We start from the raw sequence: 27,950 nt of genomic DNA, 5'->3' as shown, positions 1-27,950 counted from the left end.
GAAGTCACGTTCCAGATTATGTTCTAATGTACACTGAATATTCTCATCTAAATCATCATACATTAAAATAAACTTCAATGTAGTGAACATGTATAATTATAAGGTAATATTTATATGATAACCACATAGTCGTGCTCTGGTGTGCAGAATGTGAACATGCTTCTTGGAGGGATATGGGTATCAGTTAGTAGTAAATGAAGGCTTGGCAGAATTTCCTGAAAGTGGCATGTTGCTATGTGAAGACGGCAGATAGGTGAAAAAAGAAATCTAACCCCTGTGAAAGATTTTCTCATTAACCTGCTAAACAGGACTCCTTTTATTTTATTTGGCACCCTAGTATTACTTTTGTGAATCAAAATATACCTACTCCATCCTTTTGAGATTGTTATTGACTATTCCCTTACGGTTTGTTAAAAAGCTGTTTCGGAACCTTAACGTTTTCTGTCAAGCTCTATTATAACAACACACCAGTGTAGCGTAATGGTAGAGTATTGGACTAGGAACTTTGGAGAACAGGGTTCAAATCCTGACTCAGCCAAAAAGTTCACCTTGAGCTAATTGTCGTCTCTCAGCCTAATTTACCTCAGAGAGTTGTTGTGAGCATAATATGGGGGGCAGGGGAGAACCACCTTGTGTTCCTCTATAGCAGGCATCCCCAAACTTCGGCCCTCCAGATGTTTTGGACTACAATTCCCATCTTCCCCGACCACTCGTCCTGTTAGCTAGGGATCATGGGAGTTGTAGGCCAAAACATCTGGAGGGCCGCAGTTTGGGGATGCCTGCTCTATAGGATTAAGACCTATAGAGGCTCTAAGTAGTGAATACTAAACCAGAAATTAAATTGTTAAAATAAAACAGATTTATTGTAGCATACGATTAGGATCACATTATATTGATCCGGGTTAGGACAGCCCTTGGTTTGGGCAAGATAAATAATATAATAGACTACAGAAAAATGGAGAGACTCCAACAAAGGTCTTTCTCTCCCCCCCCCCCATGATGACTACTTGGATGCTTTCTTTGAAATATCAAATGTCAAATCATTTTTTTATTTTATTTTTGGTTCCCCTGCTTCACTAGTGCCTGAAGCGCTTGCTTAGCCTGCCCACTGAGTAACTCAGCGCCATCCTTGACAGGAAAGAAAAAGGCATAGAAATGGCAGTTCATTTCCAGGCCCAATTCAGGGTGCTCATGTTGGTGCTGAAAGTCCAAAATACCGGTAGCTCAGGCAACAAATATCTGACACACCGCCTCGTTCTCTATGGAATCTGGGTGGTGGCTTTGGCAGCCCAGTGGGAAATGGCCGCCTGCATGGTGAAGCCTAAGCCTTGGGACTCCCTCCAGGTGCCTTCAATTGTACAGCCATCGCCTCTTTCCCCTGGACTTCGACACTTGAGGTGCACGCTTTGGGGGCCTGCCTTGCTTTCGTGGTTGTGTTATAAGAATTTTAAGGTCTTAGATATATAACCAATGTTCATGAATGTACCAAGCAAACACGTACATAAATATATAGACCACAAGTCTGAGGCAGCGAGGGAGGACAGTCCTGAAACCATTTTGACTCCCAAGCTGACCAAGTGTTTCTCTGCAAGGAGGGAGGAGGTGAAAGAAACCTTCCCATTGTTTCAGGAATTAAGTAATTACCATCTCAAAGGAATGGCCAGACTACCAGGAAAGGTAATCTCAGATAAGGCATTATCAGATAACCTGGCAGACAGGAGATAAATAATGCACTCAAATTTCTGTTTTAGACTGCCTTTTCTATGATGTATGTATGATGTTCCTGGGGGTGGTCTTGAGCTCAAGGGGAGGGAATTTCAAAATATCTATATAAGGGCAGGCACACCTTTTGTTCTGGGTCCTCCTTTCTCCTGCATGTGAGGGGAGCACCCTGTTGCAACAGCTTTAATAAAAATCAGGCTTACTAGCTGCTTTGCCTGGTGTGCTGTGGTCCATGGGGCCACGAAGAGTCGGACACGACTAAAGGACTAAACAATAACAACAGCTGCTTTGCTTCTTAATATTATCTGGTTGGCCTCTGTTATTTTCTCCTACCGATGGAGAACCTACAAAGGACTCTATAAGGGCCCTTGTGTACCCCATAAGGGAATAAGGGCAGATTTTGTTTACAACAGTTGTACGTTGTTTTTAATTGTTCTCAATGCTGTAACCTGCCCTGGGGCTTTAGGGTGAAGGGTGGGCAATAAGTAAGCCAAAAAACACACAACCCCAAATAAAAAAAGCTTGAGGTCTGTAAAGATCAATAACCCGAAGGGGCATATCCACCCCCATCGTTCAGCCCTCAAGAAGCTAAGTTACAGGGAACAGGGCAGAGGGCCTTCTTGGCAGTGGCACCCGCCTTGTGGAAAGCGTCAAGGAGATAAACAACTATCTGACTCTTATATGAGATCTGAAGGTAGTCCTGTATTGGGATTTTTTTTAATGTTGGACGTTTTACTGTGTGTGGTCTTTTACTTTGTTAGAAGCCACCCAGAGTGGCTGGGGCAACAGTGGTGTGGCCAGGATTTTGTTAAGGGGGCAGGCTTTTGTTAGGGGAGGGGGCAGAACCTCAGATTTGTATTGATTTTTGAGGGGGAAGCTGTCCCCTGCCCCCCTTGGCTACTCCCATGGGGGAAACCCAGTCATATGGGTGGCATATAAATATAACAACCACCACAATTTATTATAAATCAAGAAAACGGGAAACTGGTGGTGCAAACAAAAGCGGTGGGTGGTGGGGTAGAAGAAACGATTTTCTCGTTGAGTTTGGGATTTTAGCTAATGCAACTTTTTGCCTAGCCTGCCGTTGACACATCCGGCCCGGCAGGGGTCAGTATAGCCTGTGAATCGCAGCGCTCGGGGCTGGGCAGGAAGCTTCCCCTTCCCCCCTCCCCCTCCGGCGCCCGCGCGCGTGCTCGCGCCCGGCCGCACGCCCCCGTCTCCCTTCCTTCCCCGTCTCCCCCGTTCTTTGCCTGCTGTCACTAAGAGCCAGACTAGCTGCAGACAGGCAGCAGCCAAAGGAGGGGGGAGGAGGAGGAGGAGGAGGAGGAGAGACTGGGAATGAGTTGGAAGCAGACGCAGCCTCAGCGCGCAGATCTGCCCTGCCGGAGACAGACAGAGCGGGGAGGGGGCAGGATAAAAAGGACCTCTCCCGCTCTGCATAAGGAAAGCCCCCCCCCTCCCGGCGCCTCAGGGGCAAGATGTAGGGCTTGCAGGAAAGGTGAGTGTGCGCGGACAACCTGCCGGGCTCTCCCGTCCTTGGCTGGGCAAGCGGAGATGCCGCCGCCGCCGCCGCCGCGCGCGCAGGGAAAGGGGGAGTCCCCGCGCTTGAAGGAGTTCATCCAGCACCACCTAGACAGCCAGAAAGTGTCTGACAAAGTGAGGAGAGGCCCAAGTTGAAGGTCTGCGGCTCTTAAAGGGACACGGGCACTCTTCTCGGAGGTTGCCCCAGAACAGACGGTGCGCTCTCTCTCTCTCTCTCTCTCTCTCTCTCTCTCTCTCTCTCTCTCTCTCTCTCTCTCTCTCTCTCTCTCTCTCTCCTCCTTCCTTTGTGTCTTTGGCACGCAGGCAAAGTGCGTGCAGGAGCGGCGAGTGTGTGGCCGGATGCATGTACCGCACGCCTCATGTGAACAGAAGCACACACGTTAGACGCGGACTGCCCGCACACGCACACAGCCGAGACGTTTGGCTTGTTAATATGGCACGCGCGCGCACACACACATCCGTATCAGAACTGCACATTCCAGTGGGTCCTTTCCCGGATTGGCATAATATCCATCCTGGAGGAAGGAGGCATCTCTTGCCGGAGCTGTAATGAAAGTAGCAAACTGGGAACGAAATTCTGTCAGGGCTTCCCTCCCATCCGTTGATATTCCTCTTACCTTGTCAGCCAGGGGGTTGGTTACAAGCTGTGACATGTAGTTAACCACCCTGGCATCACTTTTCTTTCTTTCTTTCTTTCTTTCTTTCTTTCTTTCTTTCTTTCTTTCTTTCTTTCTTTCTTTCTTTCTTTCTTTCTTTCTTTCTTTCTTTCTTTCTAAAATCAAGTGATTCTTTTTGTCTTCCCTGACAGGGCTTTTCCGGTGGTTGTCTGTGCATTAAGGTTTCACCTAGGTACTGTACATTGTTTTGTTGGGGAATCTTCCCAACTGAGGATAAATCTGGAAAGTGGTTCATGTGCATTTCCTGATTTGCGCCTGTGGTTTTGAAGGAGCTGCTTTGGAAATCTAGATACAGTTTAAGCTGGTGCCGCAACGTCTCGTGTCACTGCAAGCAAAGCTTTTTATTGTGGGACCACTTAATATCTATGAAACATAATAGAGACATGAGGCAGGTTGAGGAATTGTTTTAAAGCTAATACTTGGAAACATTTTTTTTTAACCTGTGCATGTTGTTGTTGTTGGGAATGGTTAATTTTGCACGTCAAGACAGTAAAAATCTGGATGCATCAAATGGTTCTGTGGTCCAGAGATGTCCCAAGAGATTATTATAGAAGTGGCTGCCTGCTGTAAACTATCAAAGGAATTATGCATGCAACTTTTTAAAAGAGAGACTCAGACAGTAAGCATCCACTGAGAAGTCTGTACTTAGGGAATGTCAGTACTTGCAGAATTGGCTTGTGCTTTCTCCCACATTTCTTTTATGGGGGTTCTTACCATGCTTTACCTTTTGGTAGAGCATATGTGATGGGATGAGCTGGGAAAGTGAGTTCTGTTCTTTGGTGTAGATTTTTATGTGTCTAGGTAGATGAATTTCCTATGTCAGTGGAATGATTTTAATGGAGCGTTGTGTGGGGTTATATTAATACCAAAGCCAACAGTCTTTTATGTGTTACTTTCAACTTTTGACCTTTAATTCTTGAAAGTTTTTCAGGGTGCATCTTCCAGTGTGTAAATCAGGGACGGGGGACATGGTATGTTGTTGAACTTCAACTCACACCATCCTTGCCATTGGCTGTTCTGACTTGGGCTGGTGGGAGATGAGGGGCCACAAGTCCCTTGGAGTCAGTGGTGCAATTATTTACTGAGTAATTTCCAGTACAGTTCTATGCATGTCTACTCAAACTAATACATCACTCAACTGGAGCTTAGTCACAGGTCAGTGGGTATAGGATTGCATCCTTAATGTGGTATGAAAAGGAACTTCAGGTGTTGTGAAATGTTACTATTTTAGAATGGGTACTATCACTTTTGCTTGCTTTTAGTGTGTGTGTATTAATATGAATTAATAATTTAATTGCAAGCCTCCTGAAAAATAAAGGCATAGGAAGTATCTCAGGCAGTTTATATATCTGCTGGAAGCTGCCCAGAGTGGCCGCAGTAACCCAGGCAGATGGGCAGAGTATAATAATGATAATGTCAAAGAATTAATTTTGCATTTGAATATCTGACAGTCCTACATATGTTTACTCAGTGGTAAGTCCCACTGTATTAAATGGGACTTACTCCCAGGTAAGGTGCATAGGATTGCAATCTATGGGGTTACAGTCAACTAAATTATACTCAAAGTAGACCCATTGAAATTAATAGAACACTAACATTTGTTTATTTTGAATAGGAGTAGCTTTGAGTGCAACCCTAAGAATATGATTACTTGTAACTATAGATTAATGTAGTGAAGAGACTGGCTTTTGGGAGAAGGGTTCTAAATGGGCACGGCTTCAACTTTTTCCTATTTCTGATTCCTCTAGGTAGGATAACATTTCAAAGTGATTATCACAGTACAATCCTATACAGGTCTACTCAGAAGTAAGTGAGCTCAATGGGATTTATTCCCAAGGCAAGTGGTATAGAATTGCAGCCTGTCTATTTAACAGAAGGTTTATATTCCAGTTAGCGCCGTTGCTAATTATATTTGTTTGCAGATGGTACAATTGTTTTGCAGGTACTTGGAAGCGTGTAAACACTGTGTTACCCTGTTGCTTGAAATACAGTGGATAGCTTATTGGGCAGGACATTATGGGAGACAGCATATATTAAAACTAGTGAATGTCCCTACTTAGTTGCCAGATGAAATAGTGACAAAATGTTCTGCACGTCTATATCTGTACTGGAGTTTTCAGCACAAAGTATTGAGTTACTGGCTGTGAGTGTGCCACAAGATTCTGTAGTATCAAAATCTCAACTGCAACGTATCCTATATGCTTGTATATATGAAGACATATCTCTAAATATTTTATGCTTCACAGTGTATTCTGTGGTAACTCCCAGGTCAGTGGATTTGTAGGCATTTCCTTATTCCCTCTCCCTCCCTGTCTTTGTTGAGGTCCTATATGCTTCTGATAATATAGAGTTCAATATAAAGTTGATGGGGGACTCCCAGACCTCCAAGGGCAATAACATTGGCATTGATTAGATTTACACTGTGGGTAACTTTGCTTTTAGGGGACGCGGGTGGCACTGTGGTCTAAACCAGTGAGCCTAGGGCTTGCCTATCAGAAGGTCCGCTGTTCAAATCCCCGTGACGGGGTGAGCTCCTGTTGCTCGGTCGCAGCTCCTGCCAACCTATCAGTTCGAAAGCACGTCAAAGTGCAAGTAGATAAATAGGTACCACTCCGGCGGGAAGGTAAATAGTGTTTCCGTGCACTGCTCTGGTTTGCCAGAAGCAGCTTAGTCATGCTGGCCACATGACCCGGAAGCTGTATGCCGGCTCCCTCGGCCAGTAAAACAAAATGAGCGCCGCAACCCCAGAGTCGTCCGCAACTTGGACCTTTTTAACTTTGCTTTTAGCTATTGGCTTCCTTTTTCCACGTTGTGTATTTAGTTGACAGGTCTGTTTCTTTCCTGAGGGAGGTGGCCTAGCCTGGCTCTGTGTTCAGCTCACCTGCCCTTTCTCTGCAGGGTCAGGATTTGTGCCTCTGTGAAGTCTAAAGTACCAAAACTTTAAAGAGAATGAGATGAAGCGATGTGAAGGCTAATGCCCGTGCTGCCACAGCTGCCCTGCTGCTCTCTTGCCCTGCTGAGGGAACATGCCTAGAAGCATCCCGACCCCAGCCCAGCACTTGCCTTAACTCTCTGCAGCAGATCTGCTAGTCAGTTCAAGCCAATATGTGGAATGCAGACACCTTCCCACTGCCTTCTGGATCTTGTTCACCCTTAGAGTTTCAGGGCCAGCATTGTGACAGGGGCTCTCTGTCATTAGTTATTGCTGAGAGGACAAATTCTATTGTACGGGGTTTTTTTTAAATCAAAGTCCCATTTCTCAGTCATCATCTTTTTGTTTTTCCGCTTTGCCTTTGGAAACTTTGCCCTTAGCTTGTCTGTCTCATGAGGCTTAGCTTTCCTGTCATTGGTCTTCTTGCAGATGTCCATTCTACTTCCATCTCTAAGGCAGATGTGGACTTTTGATCCCATCCAAACCAACCACTTGATGACTTTCAAAGGAGCTGGCATCTTTATGATTAGGATAGGCTAGTTTTCTCGATGGTTTTGAGTCACCATAGCAGCTTAACCAATTGCTGTGTGTTTTCACTACCAAGACATATTACAGTACAATGGTTTTCTAATATTCTCTCTCCAGACTGATTTGTAGCATTCCTGGAAAAGTTATACTTTTGAGCGCGGTGCTTGGAGGTACTTGAGGTGTGTCTGTCCTTTATCATTTTTTTCCTACCTGATTTTTGTGTGTGCTGGTTCTTTAAAATCTACGTTCTGACTTTTGTGTAAATATTATTGGAACTGTGCACCATATGTAGTGGTGTATAAAACCACCTAGACTCAATCTGATTTTTTTTAAGTATTAAATATTTTCTTGGTTTACAAAAGTACATGTCTTGTCTCTTTTTTCAAGTTGTACAGTCTTTCTACAGATTAGTTACATTTGTTATGAGACATGAGTGTTGAGTACAGTGATACCTCGGTTTACAAACACAATTGGTTCTGGAAGTTTGTACTTAACCTGAAGCGTACTTAACCTGAAGCGAACTTTCCCATTGAAAGTAATGGAAAGTGGATTAATCCGTTCCAGAGAGGTCCGCGGAGTACTTAAAGTGAAAATACTCAAACTGAGGCATACTTAAACCGAGGTATGACTGTACAGGATAAGGTCAGGAAGAAGAGTGGGGGGAGAGGAGGGGTGGTAGTGAAATTTATATTTTTTACAGTGCACGTGTGGGGTTTGGTGTCGGCATCAACTAGTAGATAGGTTCTCTTTCTATTCACTTGCTAAATTTCTTTGGTAGTGAGAGGGATTGGGGGGCAGGGTGTGGTCGGTTGTCTGTGGTTGGCTGCAGTGGGGTTTGTTTGCATGGGGGGGGCTTATTGGATCAGGTAAACCAGATTTATTCATATGCTGTCTGTGGGTTCTTGTTCTCAGTTGGGATTTCTTAACACTGTTTTTATTTTAGTGTTAATTCAAGATTAAGGAAAATAATTCAGTGGGAATATTTGCACTTAGCATAACGCATAACCTCTTCTATAGAATTTGCTTCTTGGTGGGTGAGTACTATACTTGAAAGACCTATAGTTTGGGAGTAGCATCATTCGTGTGTGTTATTATCCACAAGGGAGACAACACATTTTGAAAGGTTTTCAGGCAATTATTCCAGGCTTGGTCTATATAACTGTTGAATTTGCCAGTGGCACCCAGCCAACATCAGCTGTTTATTAAATGACCTGATGCCAGTGCACTGGTGTATCCGCTGTTAAGAATCCAACCTGTCTTCTCTAAAAGTTCTTATACACATTTCCCCTCCTTTCCCCCAAATAATTGCTGTTTCTAAGAATAGCCCGTTTGCCTTGGAGATTGACCAGGTAACAGATTTCTAACATAGATGCACCCTTTTCTTGTTCTTAATAAACAACACAAGAAAGAACAAAATCCTCTGTTCCTGAATGTGAGATCCTTGTAGACTTTGTGCACTCAAGTAAGAGGAAATAATTAGGGTGATGCTAAAACATAGTTAAACTATTTTATACATATTTATGTAATCTGTATTAGTGCTTTTTAAATGTAATGTTTGTACGATGCTTATGTGGAATTGGCATGCAGCATTTTGCGCTATTATTAATAAAAAAGGGAACATTATCAACAGATGGCACATCCAACATCTTGTGTTTCACACATTCACCTGAAAAAGGGAAAGGATAAGCAGGTCAGATTTCACAATAGAAGGAAGAAGAGATGATGTATACAGGCCATCTTACCTCTGATACCATACTTGTTCCCTAGCTGCTAGTTCTGAAATGTCCCCTAACAATTAGTCAAGGCAATGATGGATGTCATTTTCTAGGCTTTCCGCAGAAGTTGGTAGTTGCATCTGCATTATGAATCCAGCTGCATGAATATTTTGTTAAGAGATTCCTGGGATGTGTGAGTGCATTTAAAGCATTAATGCCATTGATTTAATTGTGCAAAAGCCAAAGAGAAAATGTTATCATGTTTATTTACAATTTAAAAAAGAATTTAATAAAGAAAGGATTGTGTCTGTGCAGTACTTGCCTTATTGTTCATGATATCTCTTACAAATGGCGCCACTGCTTCACATATCATTTTCTTTTGGGTCTCCACTGTGCTATAAAGATAGCTGTAGTTGGCTACAGCTGAATAAAAGTTTTGATTCTATTGCTTAACAGCCTTTGATTGCCACAGGTGTACTGTATATTTTACCTCTGTTTCCTAAATTATCCATTTGTATCATACAGTGTCCCTGTAAGGCAGGAGTGGGGTACATTTTTCAGCCCACAGGTCCCATCCCCTAGAGAGCAACTTGCAAGGAGTAGTGGCTAAGGCAATGGATGTGACTGCTGCTTTAGTACAGGAGCCTAACATCCAGCTTGCCACCATCTCCATCCTTTCATCCACGCAAGCACAAGGCAGTATTGTAATTCAAGGACTCATCTACCTGGTGAGAAGAACTGGAGGGAGTTGTGGAGCAGGGTAAGTGAAGTTTAGCTGATGGAGGATGTATGGCTTGCAGAGAGATCTGGGGGGCCAGCTAGAGATGCCTGGAGGGCCGTAAAGGACACCTGGGCTGTAAGGCTTTTAGCATTTTGGTTACTTGAGGAGCTGGTAGAACTTAATCATGCCAAGTGCTGGAGATACCTATGGATCTGGTCCAAATTCTTTTTTTTCAGAGGGAAATGGTTTGGAGTGTTGCTTAACAGGCATTGTTAATTTGCTTAAAATTCTTGTAGGAGTATTTGAAGTTTGTAACTGAACTAGACCTACCGTAGTAGGGCAACCTGGTTCTACAGCTAAAATAGTTGCTTGAGATGGCATCATTCACCAGCAGCTCAATAACCAGTGTTGGGTGGGGAGATGTGTGAATGGTGGGGTGGGTGTCATGGGTAATCCATAGAAGAAACTGGTGTCAGTAGTAAAATTGGCTAGTTTTTAAAAGATGCATCTTATATTGTAATATATCTGCCAGCACATATATAAGAAAATGAAAATAATCCCTTTTGAGTATATGCCAGTACTTATGTCTCATTCCTTTTCTTTTGCAAAACCTATCCAACATGACATGTTGTCCCCCATTTGAAAGTACAACTTGAGTAAATCTCTCGCTGAACTTGTTGTTCATACAGGTTTGGAAAGGATGAAGAACTGAAGGGTAATTTCTGTGTTGATTGGCAACGGAGAGCTTTTTTAGATGAAGTATGGTTGTGCTGTGCCAAATGGTTGACTTTTCTAGAAGGAAAAAACTCCAAAGGTTATGTGAAAAGTACTCTGGTTAATATATTGGCATTCCCAGAACCCACTAAAACTTGGGCAGGTTGCCAGATACCACTTAATGAGGATGCAGAATGTCTGGCACAAATCTGCATAAACACAAAAGAATTTCAGAAAAGGGAGTTTGTGAGTGTAAGTTTCATATCTCTGTCTACGATTAATTTTTAATTACTGTACTTTTGCACTTAAGATAGATGGAAGTCTTTCCAATTAGATTGAGCGTTGCATACACAACATTTTGTGTCTTTCTGTTTCTGCCTCTCGTTTATATTATTTGTGGGGAAGTGGAATCAGAGCTGGATGTGTTCTGCAAGCCCACAATCACAGTGTGTGTGCACGCGCACACAGAACAATGGGCTGGATTCAGGCTTAGGCTGCACTCCTAACCCTGATTACCTGTGAGTAAGCACCACTGCATTCAGTAGGACTTACTGCTGCATCAACATGGTTAGGATTATGCTGTTAGACATGCTTAGAGCAGACCCAATGCGATCGAATTAGTCATCATGACTAGCTTAATGGTGTATCCTGAGCTTTCCTTTAAAAACAACAGCAAGTAAGTTCTAGCCCTTAATGCCGTAAAGAAATAGTTTTTTTTAAAGGGGGGAGCCTGCTAAAATATTAGACGTGGGTGTGGTAGGCTGGCTGAGCAGGGTTTCCAGTGTTCAGATATGACTTTTGTATCCTTCATACTTTCTTTTCCCTTTAAAATAAGCAGCAACTAAGCGAAATATACTCTGATTTTTTAAAAATCTGCATAATGTCTCTAAGTTGCAGGAATCTTAGTCAGAAGGTCCCAGGTTCATTCCTTGGCATCTCTAGGTATAGTTGGGAGAGACACCTGCCTGAAATCCTGCCAGTCAGTGTAGACAATACTGTACTGAGCAATGGACTAATGACCTGACTTGGTATAAGGCAACCTCCTATGTTCTTAAATAATACCGGGAAAGACTTCTGATTTGAGTCACAAGTAGGGCCGAGATGAAACTTTTCATTGTTTTGCTTCTCCCCCAATCCTTGATGACAGTAGCAGTGAGGTAGTGGAGGGGCTCCCCCTGCACCCTGAAATTGCTACCTCCGAGTTGAAAAGCAAAACAATGAGCTCAACACCACCAGGAAGTCAGTACTATTTCCATTTTACGGATGCGTGGCTGAAGCTGAGAGAGAGAATAGCTTGCCAGGTTTTCCTTGGTGCCGAGGGCCCTCACCACCACTGTAATATCCCATGCCAAGTATACCCAGTCACAGCTACGGGTTACAGTGAGTTTGATGAAATCTTTTTATTCACTTATGCATTTAAGAAACGGTAGGTTTTGTCAGACTGTTTATATGACAGTGCAAGTCTGTGCTTGCCAAGATCCAGACAGTCTGTTAATGTTACATGCCGGGGATAAATAAATTACAGTCTGAGACAGAAACACGCTTGCATTTGGTGCAAACCTGTGATGTGTCCCTACAGAGATCGCCTGGCATCTCATATTGTAACAGGGTCAGGTAACATCAGCACCTATTTATTAATTTACAGTTTGATAACCTACCCTGTCCCCAAAAGCGCTGGTGATATTTATAAGCGATATTTTATAAAAATAGATGAACACATGTTTTTTAATGCAGCAATTTTTAGAATGATTGCTAAGGCGATAATTCTGCTCACATCTGACCAATTCAATAACCATAAGAAATCTTACATCACTATGAGGAGATGCTTAGGTTTGAAATTTGGCAAACCTGCTGGAGAGCAGAGTCCAGTGCCAGAGTATCATTTTTGATGAGTGCAGAGTTGTGCCGTAAGGCAATCTGAGTTGTCTTTGGGAATGTATGGAAGGATGCGGCAGGTCAGGTAGCCTTCATGGCTGTTCTTGTTCTTCCAGGTTCTGCTCCCATGGTAACTTGAGCACTGTGCTCTTCTGTCACATCTGTGTAGGTCACTGGTGAGGGGGCAAATGTGACAATTGCTATAGCCTTTCCCAGTGGAAGTGCTAACTGTAGACCATTGCTAAAGTGCTAATGTGAATCTTCTCCCCCCACCACCGGGCAAAAAAAATTAAAAATCTTCAAGAGGATCAGGAGGTCTTTCTTCAAGGGTAGGAACGTAAGAAGCTGACAAATTGGATGCCCTTCTGTTTTGGGGTAATATATATGATACTATTGGTTTCTCACTAGGGACACGGGAGGCGCTGTGGGTTAAACCACAGAGCCTAGGGCTTGCCGATCAGAAGGTTGGCGGTTCGAATCCCCGCGACGGGGTGAGCTCCCGTTGCTCAGTCCCTGCTCCTGCCAACCTAGCAGTTTGAAAGCATGTCAAAGTGCAAGTAGATAAATAGGTACCACTCCGGCGGAAAGGTAAATGGCGTTTCCGTGTGCTGCTCTGGTTCGCCAGAAGCAGCTTTGTCATGCTGGCCACATGACCTGGAAGCTGTACGCCGGCTCCCTCGGCCAATAACGCGAGATGAGTGCCGCAACCCCAGAGTCGTCCGTGACTGGACCTAATGGTCAGGGGTCCCTTTACCTTTACTATTGTTGGGATACTGCAAATTTTATTCAGTAGCTTGCATGGCCATTGTAGTTTAAAACAATAATATGTGGTTGCCATAGAACTAAACTACTTGTATTATTAAATGTGAGAATGCATTTATTTATTTAAATGAAATAACAGCCAGATCTGGGGGCTCCATGAGGATTGGGACTGTATCTGTGGCATACAGCATGGGTCTGTGTTGTGTGTGTGAGTTAAACCCTTACCTCTACACTGTGGTACAGGTGAAACCCCCCCCCCCCATCTCAAAGTTCTGACATCTTCTATTGCAGAGGGAATAAAATTTAAAAAATTCCTTCCAGCAGCACCTTAGAGACCAACTAAATTTGTCATTGGTATGAGCTTTCGTGTGCATGCACACCAACTTAGTTGGTCTCTAAGGTGCTGCTAGAAGGAATTTTTTTATTTTGTTTCGACTACGTCAGACCAAGACGGCTACCTACCTGCAGAGGGAATAGCAGCTTTTGAGTCCATTTTTTCCAGTACTTAATGGAATCTATAATGGGACACATTGTGGTTTTTATCACATAGAATACATATGAATTTAAAATATAATTATCACAAGGATTCCATGGGTGAATAGGAAGGCTCATGGTTTCCTGGTTGCCCAAATATCAATTTTATCTGTAGCGCGTCTTTACTCTTTTTCAGCTTCTATCATTACTGTTTGTTGTAGCTACACCTTTTTATTTCTATAACAGAAACCCCACCTTACCCTTCTCCAAAATATGTTAGAAAAGCCTGCTTTTACGGTATAGTTGTGCTGACACTGTACACTTTTGGTTTCTCACTAGGGAATTGTTTGTGGTTTTTCCCCTTACCCATGGGGAAGCTCTGTGACTTAGAGACAGGAAAGCTATTACAGAACAACATCTCTGACACCTTTCTTTTACCAGTGAGCTCGGGGTAAGAGGTGTTGCAGTATGTGCATTAATTGAACAAAATTTTCATTCTGACTTCTTAAATGTGAGATCTCGGAGAAAACTGTATAAGGTTTCCTTCTACTCAAGGAGATGGCAAAACCACTATATGTGAACCTGCCCTAAAAGTAAACTCTCGTGTTAGAATGAACAACTCACTGGCTCCCTTAAAAATTCCAGCTGAGATCTCATTTTTGGCTGAAAGCATCTTATAACTTCTTGCAGCAACAGTCCCAAAATATGTGTACTGATCATAGCTGAGAATGAAATGGCTACTGGAATTTACAGAGAGCTTTGATCAAAGTGGTCCAGATGTGGCACAATTCTTGCCAATGAATGGTCAAGCCAGATCTTTCTACCAATTATTTGTGTCTGAATATGCTTTTCAGGACTCCTTGTCTCATGGTTGTGTCAGTAGCCATGCTGGTGTAAGTTAAGCCCAATGTAAAGTTACACTAGATAAAAACCTTACTCAGTATCAGGGCTACTGCTGGCCACATGACTGAGGTGAACAGACTTAGGATCCAGCCGGAGTCCTTCCTCTCTGGTCCTGCCCCTACCACGCCCCCAGAACTCCCCTTTTTTGACCTCAGCTGAACCCCTCTAGAGTTGGGGTAAGCAGGTTATATTGATGTATCTATGAGCCAGGAATCAGCTGGATCTTAACCTTCTCGTTCTGGCATTTCTTGTCATAAGACATCTTAATGTTACTAAGCACGATCTTTGACAATTTTTATTTCTGTTTTTGTTGTTATAATATTGCTTTATATTATGTATGCAAGATATTTTAAAAAACAACAACATAAAAGGATCTTTCAGAGTCCATTGGTGTTACTCCCAAACAGGGTAGAAAGGCTGCTTTGTATGGGAGTAATCACCCTCCACTCGGAGCAAAAGTGGGTCAGTCCTATAAATTTGTAAATGTCTCTGTATGTTTATACAAATGATTCCATTGCTAAAAAAAAAAACCTGAATGAAAATGTTTTGTAGTAATGAATGGCTGCTGCAGAGTTCTGAACTTCTTAAATGTAGGGCACATAATAGAAAAATGCATGTTTAAATGAAATTATTGTCAGCGTGATTCCCCTGGAACAATTATTTCACCTTTCAAAATATCTCTTTAGAAGTCTGCTTGCTGACATTGCATAATTTTGGTTCCAAGTTTGTTTTTTTAAAAAAGAAAAATAAAGTAAATGACATGCTACAGAATGCACTTGTTTTCTGAACACCACTTTCAGAGTTGAAACCCTAGGTAGCTAGATAAACAAGTCATGTTTTAATTAGCTATGCCTCTTTTCAGCAAGATTATGTCAGAATATAAAATCAGCAGATTAATTAGGATTTGATTAAGGCTGCACTGGTATATGCAATTGTAAAATTGCCTCTGTAATAAGTTTTGTTCCAAGGTGCCACAAACATATTCTTCTCATACTGTTAGACTTCTTAATAGCATGTATTTAAAATGCATTTAATTGGATGGTTAACAGCATTCACTGTACTTACGTTCTCTTTGTATGGAAGGAAAATGGGTACAGATGTGAAGTTTTTATTTAAAAGAGCCTCTTTTTTAATTATGGGGACTTGTAATGGTTAAAATTAAATGGTTATCCACAACTTCATCTTGAAGTATGTTTTGAAGTTTTGAAATAAACTGTGCTGATTTGCTAGCATTTAATACCCTTTTCCTTGCAAGGTTGAAGCTAAGCAACAGCTTAAAATGTTTCTAGGTTCCAAACTATGTTTCCGCACCATGATAAAAGAGGCTAACAGTGGAAGCCTGTACATGTCTAGTCAGAAGTAAGCCCCACTGAATTCATGGGGCTTACTCCCAGGTACATGCGTATAGGATTCCAGTCTAAAAATGTCAAGCTTAGTCTACAGTATATCAGAAATCTTATATACAGGTTCAGAGAGGTGCTATGACTCAATGAGTGGTCCCTGTTGAGCCTCAAGTCAGCCATGAATAAGTTGGATTTCTATTAACAAATTGTTCTCTCTTAGTTGCCCATTGACAAAATGGAAATAGTGCTTTGTCAATTGGGGTGTGTGTTTAATATGGTACCACCCTGCAACTTAATCATACTTTCTTTATTGTGCTGTTGCAAATGTTAATAACCATGGTTCCCTTCCCTCTATGCTGTTTTGACTGGAATCAACTGATAATGAATGAAATGAGGGAGAAAGAAATTATGCCAATCAGCACTGGACATGGTCTAGCCAATCATATTTGGCTGTGCCCTATCTCACTCATGACAACTCATTTCTAGCAAGGGCAAGGCTTCCTAACACGGGTGATCTTAGCCAATCAGGGGTTACTCTAAAAATTAAAACTTTTGCTGTCCTTTCACATCAATTGTAGACAAATCTCAAAAAGGAGAGGGTTCTTTCAACACAGAAAAGATGTGTGTGTATGACAGATGTTTCCCCATTGCACCTCATCCCTGGCAATAGGGCTAATGTGTGGGCAAACAAACTTAAGGCTATAATGCACATAAAGGAACTGGTGTGTTGTGGTGGATGTGCTTTAGTGTTGGGGGTGAGCAGTAGGTGGCCAGGTTTGCTGATGATACTATATTATTCAGGGTTAAAACAAAAAGAGATTTTGAAGAGCTCTGAAAGGACTAGGCAGTAAATGGCAAATGCAATTCAATGCAAACAACTATAAAGTGATACATGTCAGGGCAAATAAATTCTTATTTTCACATATACACTCATGGTGTCTGAATTGGCGGTAACTAACCAGGAACAAAATCTTGTGGTTATAGTGGCTAGTTTGATCAAGATATTGCCCCAGTGTGTAGCAGCTGTGAAAAAGGCAGGGTGGATTTGATTTAAATCAAACTGATTTAAATCACGATTTAAATCACGATTTAAATCACTAGTCAGTAAGGCTTGATTTAAATCATAGTTGATTTAAATCATAAAGACTAATTCTTGCTGGTATAACTTTAATATGCAAGTAGATGAAGATTTTTAGAATAACAACTTTTCATATTAGTTTTTTTTATCCCCAGTTTACTAGGTTAATCATTCATATTTGGACAACTTTACTGTTGTACTTAGGAAGGAGAAAAATAATCATTACCTTAATAATAACAATTTAAATAGATTTATTCAACTGAAACAATAACATTTCAGCAAATGTTATTTGCTTAAACAAACATCCATGTTTGTTAACTAATTTGGCTAAACAAAAACAATATATATATATATTTTAAGAAACTTAGACTGTCAGCCCAGCCTACACATGAAAAACTTAAATACTGTCCACTCCAAACAATCAGAAAAATATTGTTTCTATTCTATTCACTGAACTTCTTGAAACTTAGCACTGAAGGGGTTGCTTCTGTATTCATAGGTTTGTAGAACAATAGGATTAAGGTCTTTTTCTCAACTCTGTTCATGTTATAACATTTTTGCTGTGAAGAAGAGGCATGTGATCTCTGTTGAGTCAAATTCAGTTTTGAGAACTGCAAAAGTAAACCAAGCACCTGTGATAATATCTTGTAGGCAGAGAAACTGCCCAATAATCTTACAAAAACCTCTGGAAGAGCATGACATTGTGAATGGATTAATGGAATTTATTTACCCCCAAAATTAAACATATACAACCTTATACTACAAAATTAAAAAACTAATCTTTATTTCATGATGGAATAACCTTTGGATGGTAATATGGTTTCCTCAAAAAGCATTTTATAAAAAAAAAACCAATTTAAATCAAAAAAATCGATTTAAATAAAAAAAATCCGATTTAAATAAAAAAAATCCGATTTTTTTTTTTTTTAAAAAATCATTGATTTTTATCCACCCTGGAAAAAGGCAGATTCTATGCTAGGCATCATTAGGAAAGGAATTGAACTCCCTAAGATGTCCCAAACACTGTACACTGCATTCCAAATGTGGTCACAATAGGAATATAGTGTACAGTTCTGATCACGTCACCTCAAAAAGGATATTGTAGTTTCTGAAAATGGCAACCAAAATGATCAACGGGATGGATCATCTCCCATATAAAGAAATGCTACAGTGTTTGGGACTTAGTTTAGAGGAAACACAAGGAAGAAGTGACATGATAGAAGTTTATAAAATTATATGCATGCCATGGGGAAAGTGGGCGGGGAAAGGGTTTTCTTCTCTTATAACACTAGAATGTGTGGACATCCAATGAAGCTGAAAGCTTAAGAACAAATAAAAAGTAAGCACTGCTTTACCCAGCTCATAGTTAATGTCTGGAACTCACTTCCACAGGAGGCTGTGATAGCCACCAACTTGGATGGCTTTAAAACGGGATTCAACAGATTTATGGAAGATGAGACTATTATTGGCTACTAGCCATGGTGGCTATGCTCTTTCTCTGTGGTTGGAGAATGCTATTGAATACCAATTGCTGGAAAGAGGAGGGGAATGTGCTGTTGTGTTTGGGTCCTGCTTGCAGGCTGGCTATTTTGAGAACAGGATGCTGAACTAGATGGGCCATTGGCCTGACCTAGCAGGCTCTTATGATGTTTTTGCTCCTCCTGATATCTGAGTTTCTTGCTCTGAGGCAGAGCATCTGTCTTGCACTCAGAAGGTCCCATGTCCAGCCCATGGTGGGGCTTAAAACAGCTCCTACTTGAAACCCTGGAGAACCTGGGATAAAGTAGCATCTTACGTTCTGTGCTCTGACAAACTTATCCTTGACCTCTGACCTCTTCCCCCAGTTTGCCTTCTTCAGTGTGATTGGCTGGTTTTCTCTAATATCAGCATGGATTGACATGGCTTCTGGCATCCACTGGATTAGATGCTTTGATGGAACAGAGGCTCTTGCCAGCCTGGAGCAGGAGCTGAATGCTTAGGAGAACGACTGAAAGATTTGAAAATCTAAATTCCATTCTGTGAGCAAAATTAGAGATAAAGTTACCTACGGGTTAGCTAATCTATGATAAGTGATTCATGAATACCTTCTTATGATCTTTTGAAATACAACACTTTTAACTACCTGAGCAACTCTGATTGCTCCCAAATGGACATTCATATGTTGTTGTTGTTGTTTAGTCGTGTCTGACTCTTCGTGACCCCATGGACCAGAGCACGCCAGGCACTTCTGTCTTCTACTGCCTCCCACAGTTTGGTTAGACTCATGTTCGTAGCTTCGAGAACACTGTCCAACCATCTCATCCTCTGTCGTCCCCTTCTCCTTGTGCCCTCAATCTTTCCCAACATCAGGATCTTTTCCAGGGATTTCTCTTCTCATGAGGTGGCCAAAGTATTGTAGCCTCAGCTTCAGGATCTGTCCTTCCAGTGAGGACTCAGGGCTGATTTCCTTAAGAATTGATAGGTTTGATCTTCTTGCAGTCCATGGTACTCTCAAGAGTCTCCTCCAGCACCAAAACTCAATGGACAAAGACAATGGGCATTCATATAGGCAAACATAATGGGCAAACTATACAATCATACACATAGCTTGCAGCCATTTTCATGATTATGATGGCTTGAAAAGTTACTAATATGATCCTGGAAATTACAACCAAAGCAATCTCTGCCCAATTCACGTACAACATTTGTCTGTATAAGCACGTCTTTGAATAAGTTAGTGTGACTGCCTCTGTGAAGAAGAAGAAAAATGTATATTGTGAATTGGCTCACACATTTTTGTTCAATAGTTTATTTCTCTGGATGGTTAGGGATATCTTTGAGAGAATGCACTTTCCTCTGCCTGTGCACCTGGGGGCCTATCTGTCAGTTCCAGATCTATTTTGCCCTTAAAGCTTGGGAAATGCAATGTACTTATCCAGTGACATTGATATACTCTCCTTTAGGGTGTTAAATGGTACAAAAGGATATTGATGGTAGGGAGAGGCTCTTGAAGTTTAAGCAGAATTGGCTGTCCGCTTTCACCTCCTAACTTGTATGAGATGCTCAGTAGAACGTAAATGAAATTGTCTGAATGGGAACAGTGCCCTTTTAAATTCTAATTAGTGAATGAATTAAGTAGTAAGAATTTTTATGAGTCACAGTGAATTACAGGTATTATTGACTTGACAGTCTTGCCTACGCTAAAAGCAGTGGTTATCCAAGTGGGTCTTCAGCTGCCAGATCAAGCTGAATGACATTAAATAGTCTGATCAGGACTTCATTTTACTTTTAAAAAGTGTTTCTGTACCCTCTCACTCCTCCCCGTTCCTTTAATGAAGGGAAGCTGAAATAGGGCATAGTTAAGGCAAGAAGTGGATTCTAGTCTTCTGGGTGGGCTGCAGAATAGGGAAAACTGCTTTTGGCAGGCTTTCAAGTTCTGGTGCCTTATGGCTAGATTCTGAAGTTCTGAATTATACATATATCTTGTGCGTGCCTCATGTAGCATGAGGTTTATTACTAGAATGCAAGCATCATGCACTCAAAAGGAGAAGGACATCTATTGTACACTAGCACTCTTTCTCACAGTACAAACCTTGACCTAATTTCTGTAAACATGTTTCCTTTTTACCCTGTTGCTACAACATAGGATGCTAGTATTGCTGTATGCACCCAGCTCAAAAGGCACTTAAAAATTTAAGTGTGTCTTTTCTTTCCTGTTATTTGTGCTGAATTGTAAACTAGCCTTAACTCAGACCTTGAATTCAAGAACCAGCCTTTCTTCCTCGACAGGACACAGAACTGTGCTTGTCAATTTTATTTGCCCCCACTATATAACCCTGCCGTGGGACAACAAGAATGTTGGGCTTGAGAATGTTGCTGGTCTGGGCTCAGAGCTTACCTGACATGATTGACCAAGGACAGGAAAGTGGGGGCTGCGAGGAAGTCATTAAGAATTTATTTCCTTGGCTCTGATTGAACAGAGTGTCACCTCTCCAAAGGAGATCTCACCTCTTGGACACTGTTACTTGAGTCCTGCAGTTTGCAGAACGGATCAGCAAGGGAATATGCTGTAATTGGAGCCCTATGTGGGCATTTTCCTCCATGCAATTTTAATCATGTGGAGGGAAACAGTGGGATTGTGCTAGATAGCTCCAGCATCACCATACATGCGCTGCTGGGGAGGGGTACAGAACAGGGGGGCTTTGCTCTATGCCTGTAGGCTCTCTGTGATGTTAGAACCCTGTGCTGGGTTGGGACCAGAAGCCACAGCTCACTCCCCCTATGCCCCATCTCTAAATGTTTTTAAGATTTCATGGACAATTATGCCCATATAGGGGTCACAATAATTCTGGATCCTCCCCCTTTTCACGGAATCCTGATGCACAATGAAGCAAAGTGTCCATTGCTATTACTTCTCAGGCTTTGCACAATAATTTCACAGGCTGTTCTGTGCTAGTGTGGCTTTTTTCTTTCCAGAGGAGGAAGCTACTGGCTTGTTTTTTCTTGGGCACCACCAGCAGTGCAGATGATCTGAGGGCAGTATTTGGAATAAAGAGCTAAGCAGCGGTTGGGTGACACAAGATGTCAATTAGTGTTCTACCTAGCTCTAGTCTAGTGCAAGTTGAGATGCTTTCCACTGACCTGATTTGTTGTCTTCGGGTTGCCACCCTGCCAGCACCAACACCCTGATGTGAACCCCACTTTGGACATTAATGTGCAGGTGCAAAAGGCTAGTGGCCTTCTTGAACCAGTTCACTACTCAAGCCATCATAGTGTGCACTCTGAACACAAGAATGCGGGATCAGGTGATTCAGAGTTTTGCAGAAGAAGAAAATGACAAAAATGATGAAACAACTTCAAAAACCTATTTATTAAAAATAAAATTTCTATCCTGCTCTCGTAAATGATCTTGAGGCAGGTAACAACAATTTAAAGCACAGGTATACAAGGAGAGCATAATTAGAAATTAAAACTGCTATTACCTATCACAACTGTCCCGTAGCAGTGATCTATTATATCACTGCTTGAGTCACAAAATATCAGGTCACTGGGGCATAGTGGTCTTTTGTCTCAAAATATTGCTGAGTAAACACTGTACAGTTGAGAAGCACCTTGACTCCAAAGAGAAGTTAAAAAATGAATGATGATAGAAAGAAAAGCCTTCCCAAAAAGGTGCAGCCAGCTTGTAGAGTTCACTATTTACTGCACCACTGAAAATATGTGTTTTATGAATTCCACATTACAGATTGAATAGCAATAAACATGCTCTTGGATATGATTCCTTCTTTTTTCCTTCGGAGACATAACATAGTAAGCTGTGTTCTGGGCAAATGTGGTCTCCTTGTAACAAAAGTGCAACCTTGAGCTGAAAATGTAAATTCATCTGTCATGGATGCTATAGTTGCTATTCCTTTGTTGCAAGAAGTTGGACTAGTTGGCCCCCAACGTCTCTTTCAACCCTACAATTCTGTAATTCTGTGAACTGCAAATGTGCTTTGATCATGCAAAAAACAAAACAAAACCAAAAACAACTTGATTGAGTGGGGAGAGTTATCTTTTAATCTGAGGTGGGTTAATGGCACCACAAAAATGAATGTTGCCAGTTATTCTTCAAGGTGACTGATTGTCCTTACTTTCTCTCCATTCCCTTTTTTATTTTTTTATTTTTTTTAAACATACTTTTTATTAATTTTACAAAATACAAAAAAAAAAGGTACATACATAAACACCTTTTCCACCTCCTTCCTACCCACCCACATGGGTCCTCCCCTGCCACAGAAGTATCCCATGTATGTGAACAGTCAGAGATGGTCCATTTTATGCTTGGATTTCTGTCCTCCTCCCCCTCCCCTGACCCCAAAGCCCCCCCCTGCCACCAGGGAGCTCCAGCAAACCAGGGCAGTACGCAGGAGGCCATCCATCCAACCATCTATTGTCATACCAAAAAAAGAGAAAAATAGAAATAGGAAAAAAGAGAAAAAAGAAAGGGCAAAAAAAGAGAAAAAAACAATACAAAACAGAAAAAATTTTCTTACATTCATAATTGTAAAACCATATTTTATGGGCTTCCCCTCCCCCCCTTCCCCGGTTTTCATCCCTTTTTTATCATCTGCAACAGTTTCTTACTTTATAAAAATACACCTTTGTAACTTATACAACTTATAAATCAATTGTTAACATTTTCATCTAATATTCAAATCACTGAAAAATCAAACTCCCATTTTATCTTCCCGTGCCTAATTTTTTCTCCCTCTATAAGCCTCCATATTTTCACATTTTCCAAAATCCATTCACTTTTAAAACTATAACTATTCTCAATTTAACCTTACATCCCCGATTACCGGCTCCACCCCCCCAATCCAGCAAATTCCATAATCAGCAGACCAGTTATAAACCTGTTGATCCATCCTTATAATCACAACATCACTTTCCCTTCACCCCACCCCCTGTTTACAGTCTTTTGCCATCCAGGCCACCATACAGGACCCCTGAATTTCTCTGCATATTTTTTCCTTCTTCCCTGTGGGCGTTCTGGAGTTCCAATAATACCAATCGTGCCCCCCTCAAAGGCAGGGCACTCCATCCAACTTTTTGTAGAGTAAAGTCATCATTTTTTTCGTGGTGTGCTTCATTTTGTGTTGAATCATCACAGTCCTCATCTTCATCTTTTCCTTCCAAATCACAGTCACCATCATTGTCATTCTCACATTCATCTTTTTCAGTGTCAAAAGCTTCATCTTCTAAAAAATCATATTCTGCCATCACCATCTGAAATTTTTGCTGTAACTCTTGCCGTCGTGTCTCCTCTTGACATAGCTCTATTCTTGTTTCCCACATTAAGGTCAAAACAGACCGCTGGAACTCAGGGGAACACTTTTTTGTTGACATAATTCAATCCTGCCAAGGTCAAAACTTGTCACGTGGGGTGGAATATGATCACAGTTTATTTTCTCGACTCCATTTTAACAAGCTGGCTGCATTCTTCAAGTCTTATTAACAATAAAGTTCGAACTCACATTTCACAAACATTTAAACCAAAAAAGAAATTCCACAAAGTCCAGAAATACAAAGTGAAATAAAAATTGACTTATAAATCCTGATCAACTCACTGGGTTGTCTGGGCTGCCGGCTCCCGAGGAAAAGGAAGGTTTTTCTTAGCCTTTACCTCTTGCTGCAGGGCAGTCATAAACCACAGTCTCTCTCCCCTTTCACCCTGCATCAAAGGGGAGATTCTCTTTGATGCCTTTGAGGGATCCTTTTGAATTGCAAATCTTCTGTTTACGGCTTCGGGTTTCTATTTACTGTCTCTTTTGTTGCCGTGGGGGGGGGTGGCTTCCTCTTTTCTCCCCTCTCTCCCAGATCCAAATTGTTTTATAATCCAAATTGTGAGGTTACTTACAGTCTTTTCCAATTGTTTTATTTTCGGAAGAATCCAGCGCTCTCCGCCTTCGGCTTGAAGCTTCTCCCTGCTAGAATAACGTTGCCGCTCAAAATGGCCCCCGCGACTTCTACCCTCCTCGCTCCGGAGCTCTTATTAGAGCTAGCCGAAGAGTTGGGGAGTCCGGATTGGGGCTGTGCCGAGCAAATTTGCCCCCGGGACGCCCTTCCCGAGGTTCTAAGGGGCGCAGCGTCGCTCTCGCTGCCCTCCCCACTCCTAGCAGGGACGGGCCGTCTCGGAGACGAGACGAAACCCCGCCGATCGGCGCTGGCGCTGAACCCGGAAGCCCTTTCTCTCCATTCCCATTTTATGTTCTCTTTCCATCCCCTGCCTGACTCTCTATGGTCCTGAAGGGTTTCCTTTGCAGTCAGTGGAGCCAGTAGCTTCTTAGTGTAAACATCAGCGTACATTCAAATCTCTGCTCTTTTTCTGATTCTGAGCTGAGAGCCAGTATCCCTTTAACGTTAGAAAGTGCTATGAACAGCCAGCCCCCACCACCTTGGGACTTAACTTAAAAAATGTGGCAAGTGGCTGGCCTGACAGAAGCACATTTCATGATAGTAAGTTCCTTCCAGCTTCTGGTAGCTAAAAGGTAGCTGACAGGGTGAACAATCTTACACCAGGGGTGGGGAACCTCTGACCTGCAGGCCAATTTAGGCCAAGTGGCTGTTTTTCTCAAGCTGCACCTAACTGCTCCATACGTGATATCATATGCAAAGTCAGGTGCGGGGCAGGTAGGAATAAAGAAATAAATGGGCACCTTAAAGCACACTCCCAATTGTTCTTTGGCAATGATTGGTGGGATTGGCTGAGCTACAGAGTTCCTGAATGGAAACGCCACAGCTCTGCTCATCCCTGTCCAAAGCACGACTTATAAGTGCAATATTTCTTTGCTTTGAATTCAAGCCAGAACTGCAAAGAATGTTTCTCTGCAGGCATAGCTTGAACTGCAGCTGCAAAAGAGGGGAAAAAACCCCAACCACCTTTGAGTCACCAAATGTCATTTTGACACCACCTGTGAAAATGAGCTGTGGAGGTTGGGGAAGGTCCAGATTTGAACCACTAGCTGTTTCCTGCCTTACACATATCTGGAGATATGCTGCTAGAATGCAGGCAGAAAGGCCACTAAGTCCTATGCCTACTCAGCCTGGTAGAGGAGGGGAAAATACCCAAAAGAAAATGCAATATAGTGGAATAGACAGGCTCCTGAGAAGCTCTGCCATAGCCCACCACTGCCTCTGTTAGGTTTCAGGTGTCTGGTTTAAATGTTTTCATTTCAGGAAGCCTTTGCACCATGGAAGTTGTTTAGATGCTTTTACTGCTGATGTTTTGAGTTTTGTACATTGCACATTTTAATTTTTTGTAAGCTGCTTTAAGACGTAAAGCAGGCCAAAGAAAAAAATTCTTTAAGTAAATACCACACCCAATAAACAAAGACGCAACCTATGTGGCAAAGTACAAGCTTTTATTGAACACCTTCTGGGATGTAGGAGATCCTAAAAGAAAAAGACTCATATGGGGTTGCCATCTAGCCTTTCCTGCAGTGCTCCTGTGCCTAGGACAGTGGTGCCAGCTGCATGCTAGGAATGCCTTAACTTGTTGTACGATGGTCTGTTATGGAGTTTGCAAGGAAGCAGGAGCCTGTCTGGAACAAGTTAGTTAAGAACCCCATAGAAGAATTGCCAGGAGCGTCCTGGTCATTGCCACTGGCCATGGGGTGGGGCTCCCCATGAGCTGTATGAAACTGGGCACGGAAGAGCCCCTGGTAGAGAGTATTGTATTCAAAAAATACAGTATTGATTGTCCTTGAATCTTACTGTGACTCTTGCCGTCCTCTCCTGCCACACCACTGTGGCATGTCACACCCTTTGAAAACCGCTGTGTTACAGTTCTAGGAGGAGACGTATTTGCAGTGTGTTCCAGTTTCCATGTGGGCCTTTGATTCACCTTCTGGAGCTTTCTCTTCTGGGCTCTATGGTTGCATGAGGTCAGACGTATAGCCCTATACTTTCCTACTACAGTCAAACCTTGGTTGTCGAACGTAATACGTTCCGGAAGCCTGTTTGGCTTCCGAAATGTTTGACAACCAAGGTGTGGCTTCTGGTTGGTTGCAGGAGCTTCCTGTACTCAAGCGGAAGCCATGTCGGATGTTCGGCTTCCGAAAAACATTTGAAAACCGGAGCATTTACTTCCGGGTTTTCGGTGTCCAGGAGCCGAAACATTCCAAAACGGAGTCGTTCGGGAGCCGAGGTTTGACTGTCTTTGATTTGAACTTTCATTGGTGTATACCAGTTGTGGTGTGTTGCTATTTGTTATTCAGTTACACCATATGTTTTGCTAAAATCCCTGAAGCAGGACGATGGGATTGGAAACTAGTTCCACTAGGTATGGTGTAAAGTGCTGTTGGTGGGGACTTGGCCAAGTTTTGAGTGATTGCAGGCTTTGGCATGAGTTTGTTCTTCCTTTGTGCTGCCTATGACCCCACTATGTTTTTGTCTGCTTCGCAATGGCCTATCTGGGAAGTCCTACTGACCTGTCTGTCATGCTGGCAGTGAATATAAACTTATGCCACTGTAGGCAGCCTTCTGCTGCTTTCTAAAAGCAGGGATGGGGAACATGTGGCCTTCCAGATGTTGCTATCCTGCAGATGTAATCATCCCCAACCACTGGCCATACTGGCTGGGACTGATGAGAATTGGAGTTCAGTAACATCTGGAGGGCACCAGGTTCCCCCTTTCTCTCCTAAAGCATCTCAGCCAGCAGATCTTGAGTATAGGATTGCACCCTAAAGTACTTGAACAAACCATTCTAAGATTGACATGTAAATTTCAGTCCAACTGTCTCATGTTGGGAAAATAGGTCTATAGAATATTGTAAGATGCTATTTGGCCTAAGATGCAAATAGGTAGTAGTTGCCATATAAATGCTGTGAATGCCTTGGGATACTATCTCAAGCTCAGTTGGTACTGATTTGGACAAATCAGGGCTCCTCTGAATTGTTTCAGGTAAATTTATTCTGTACACATGTAGGAAATGTTATTACATTATTGTTTTGTGTTGACTTCAGTGAAACACAAGCTATTGTTTGGTTGCAGACAAGGCCACTCTAACAAACTTTTGATATTGACTTCGTGACACGTTGCTTACAGATAAAGAGGCATTTTGAAGTGGAAGGCGTTGTCTTGACAACCAAACTCCAGCTAAGAATAGGAACTGAAATTAAAAGCCCAAATTTGCTATAATTTCATCTAAGTTGGTTCAGTCTTGTTCTTGAATTTGAGTGCAGATTTCAAAAGTCAGATCATGTTGTGTGCTTGTTCATTTGATTCCATACACTACTTATTTTAAACCTAAATCTTCACAGTATCAAATCAATTCTTGGAATTTTGTGTGTATGCTATAATCGATTCTGTGACGTATTGTAGAACGAGAAACCCCCAATTCTAACAGGATGCTTTTGGGATTAAAAATTGGAATTGAATTCACTCACATTAAAATTTAAGGGTGGAATTCAGTTTTGTGCTATGACAAACATTCTGTCTGCGCA

At 42.1% G+C, this 27,950-nt stretch overlaps 1 protein-coding gene across 5 annotated transcripts in view; it reads left to right on the top strand.

The window, feature by feature from the left end:
- LDLRAD4 (low density lipoprotein receptor class A domain containing 4) overlaps positions 1-27,950 on the top strand; it is a 289,122-nt gene that overhangs the window by 11,545 nt on the left and 249,627 nt on the right. The window contains exon 1 of one of the 5 annotated variants that reach the window (XM_088675305.1): positions 2,896-3,220. The exons of 1 other annotated variant lie outside the window; for it this stretch is intronic. The gene's annotated coding sequence lies outside the window, so the exon portion shown is untranslated. Of the gene's footprint in view, positions 1-2,895; positions 3,221-27,950 lie in introns of those variants that run through there. 3 more of the 5 variants (XM_035124991.3, XM_035124995.3, XM_088675306.1) reach the window with 3 other exon arrangements.

The sequence above is a fragment of the Zootoca vivipara genome, chromosome 8 (genome assembly GCF_965207765.1).
Source record: "Zootoca vivipara chromosome 8, rZooViv2.hap1.1, whole genome shotgun sequence".
Classification (NCBI taxonomy): domain Eukaryota; kingdom Metazoa; phylum Chordata; class Lepidosauria; order Squamata; family Lacertidae; genus Zootoca; species Zootoca vivipara.
Note: the sequence above shows the minus strand (reverse complement) of the source record. Positions and strands in the feature narration are given on the sequence as shown.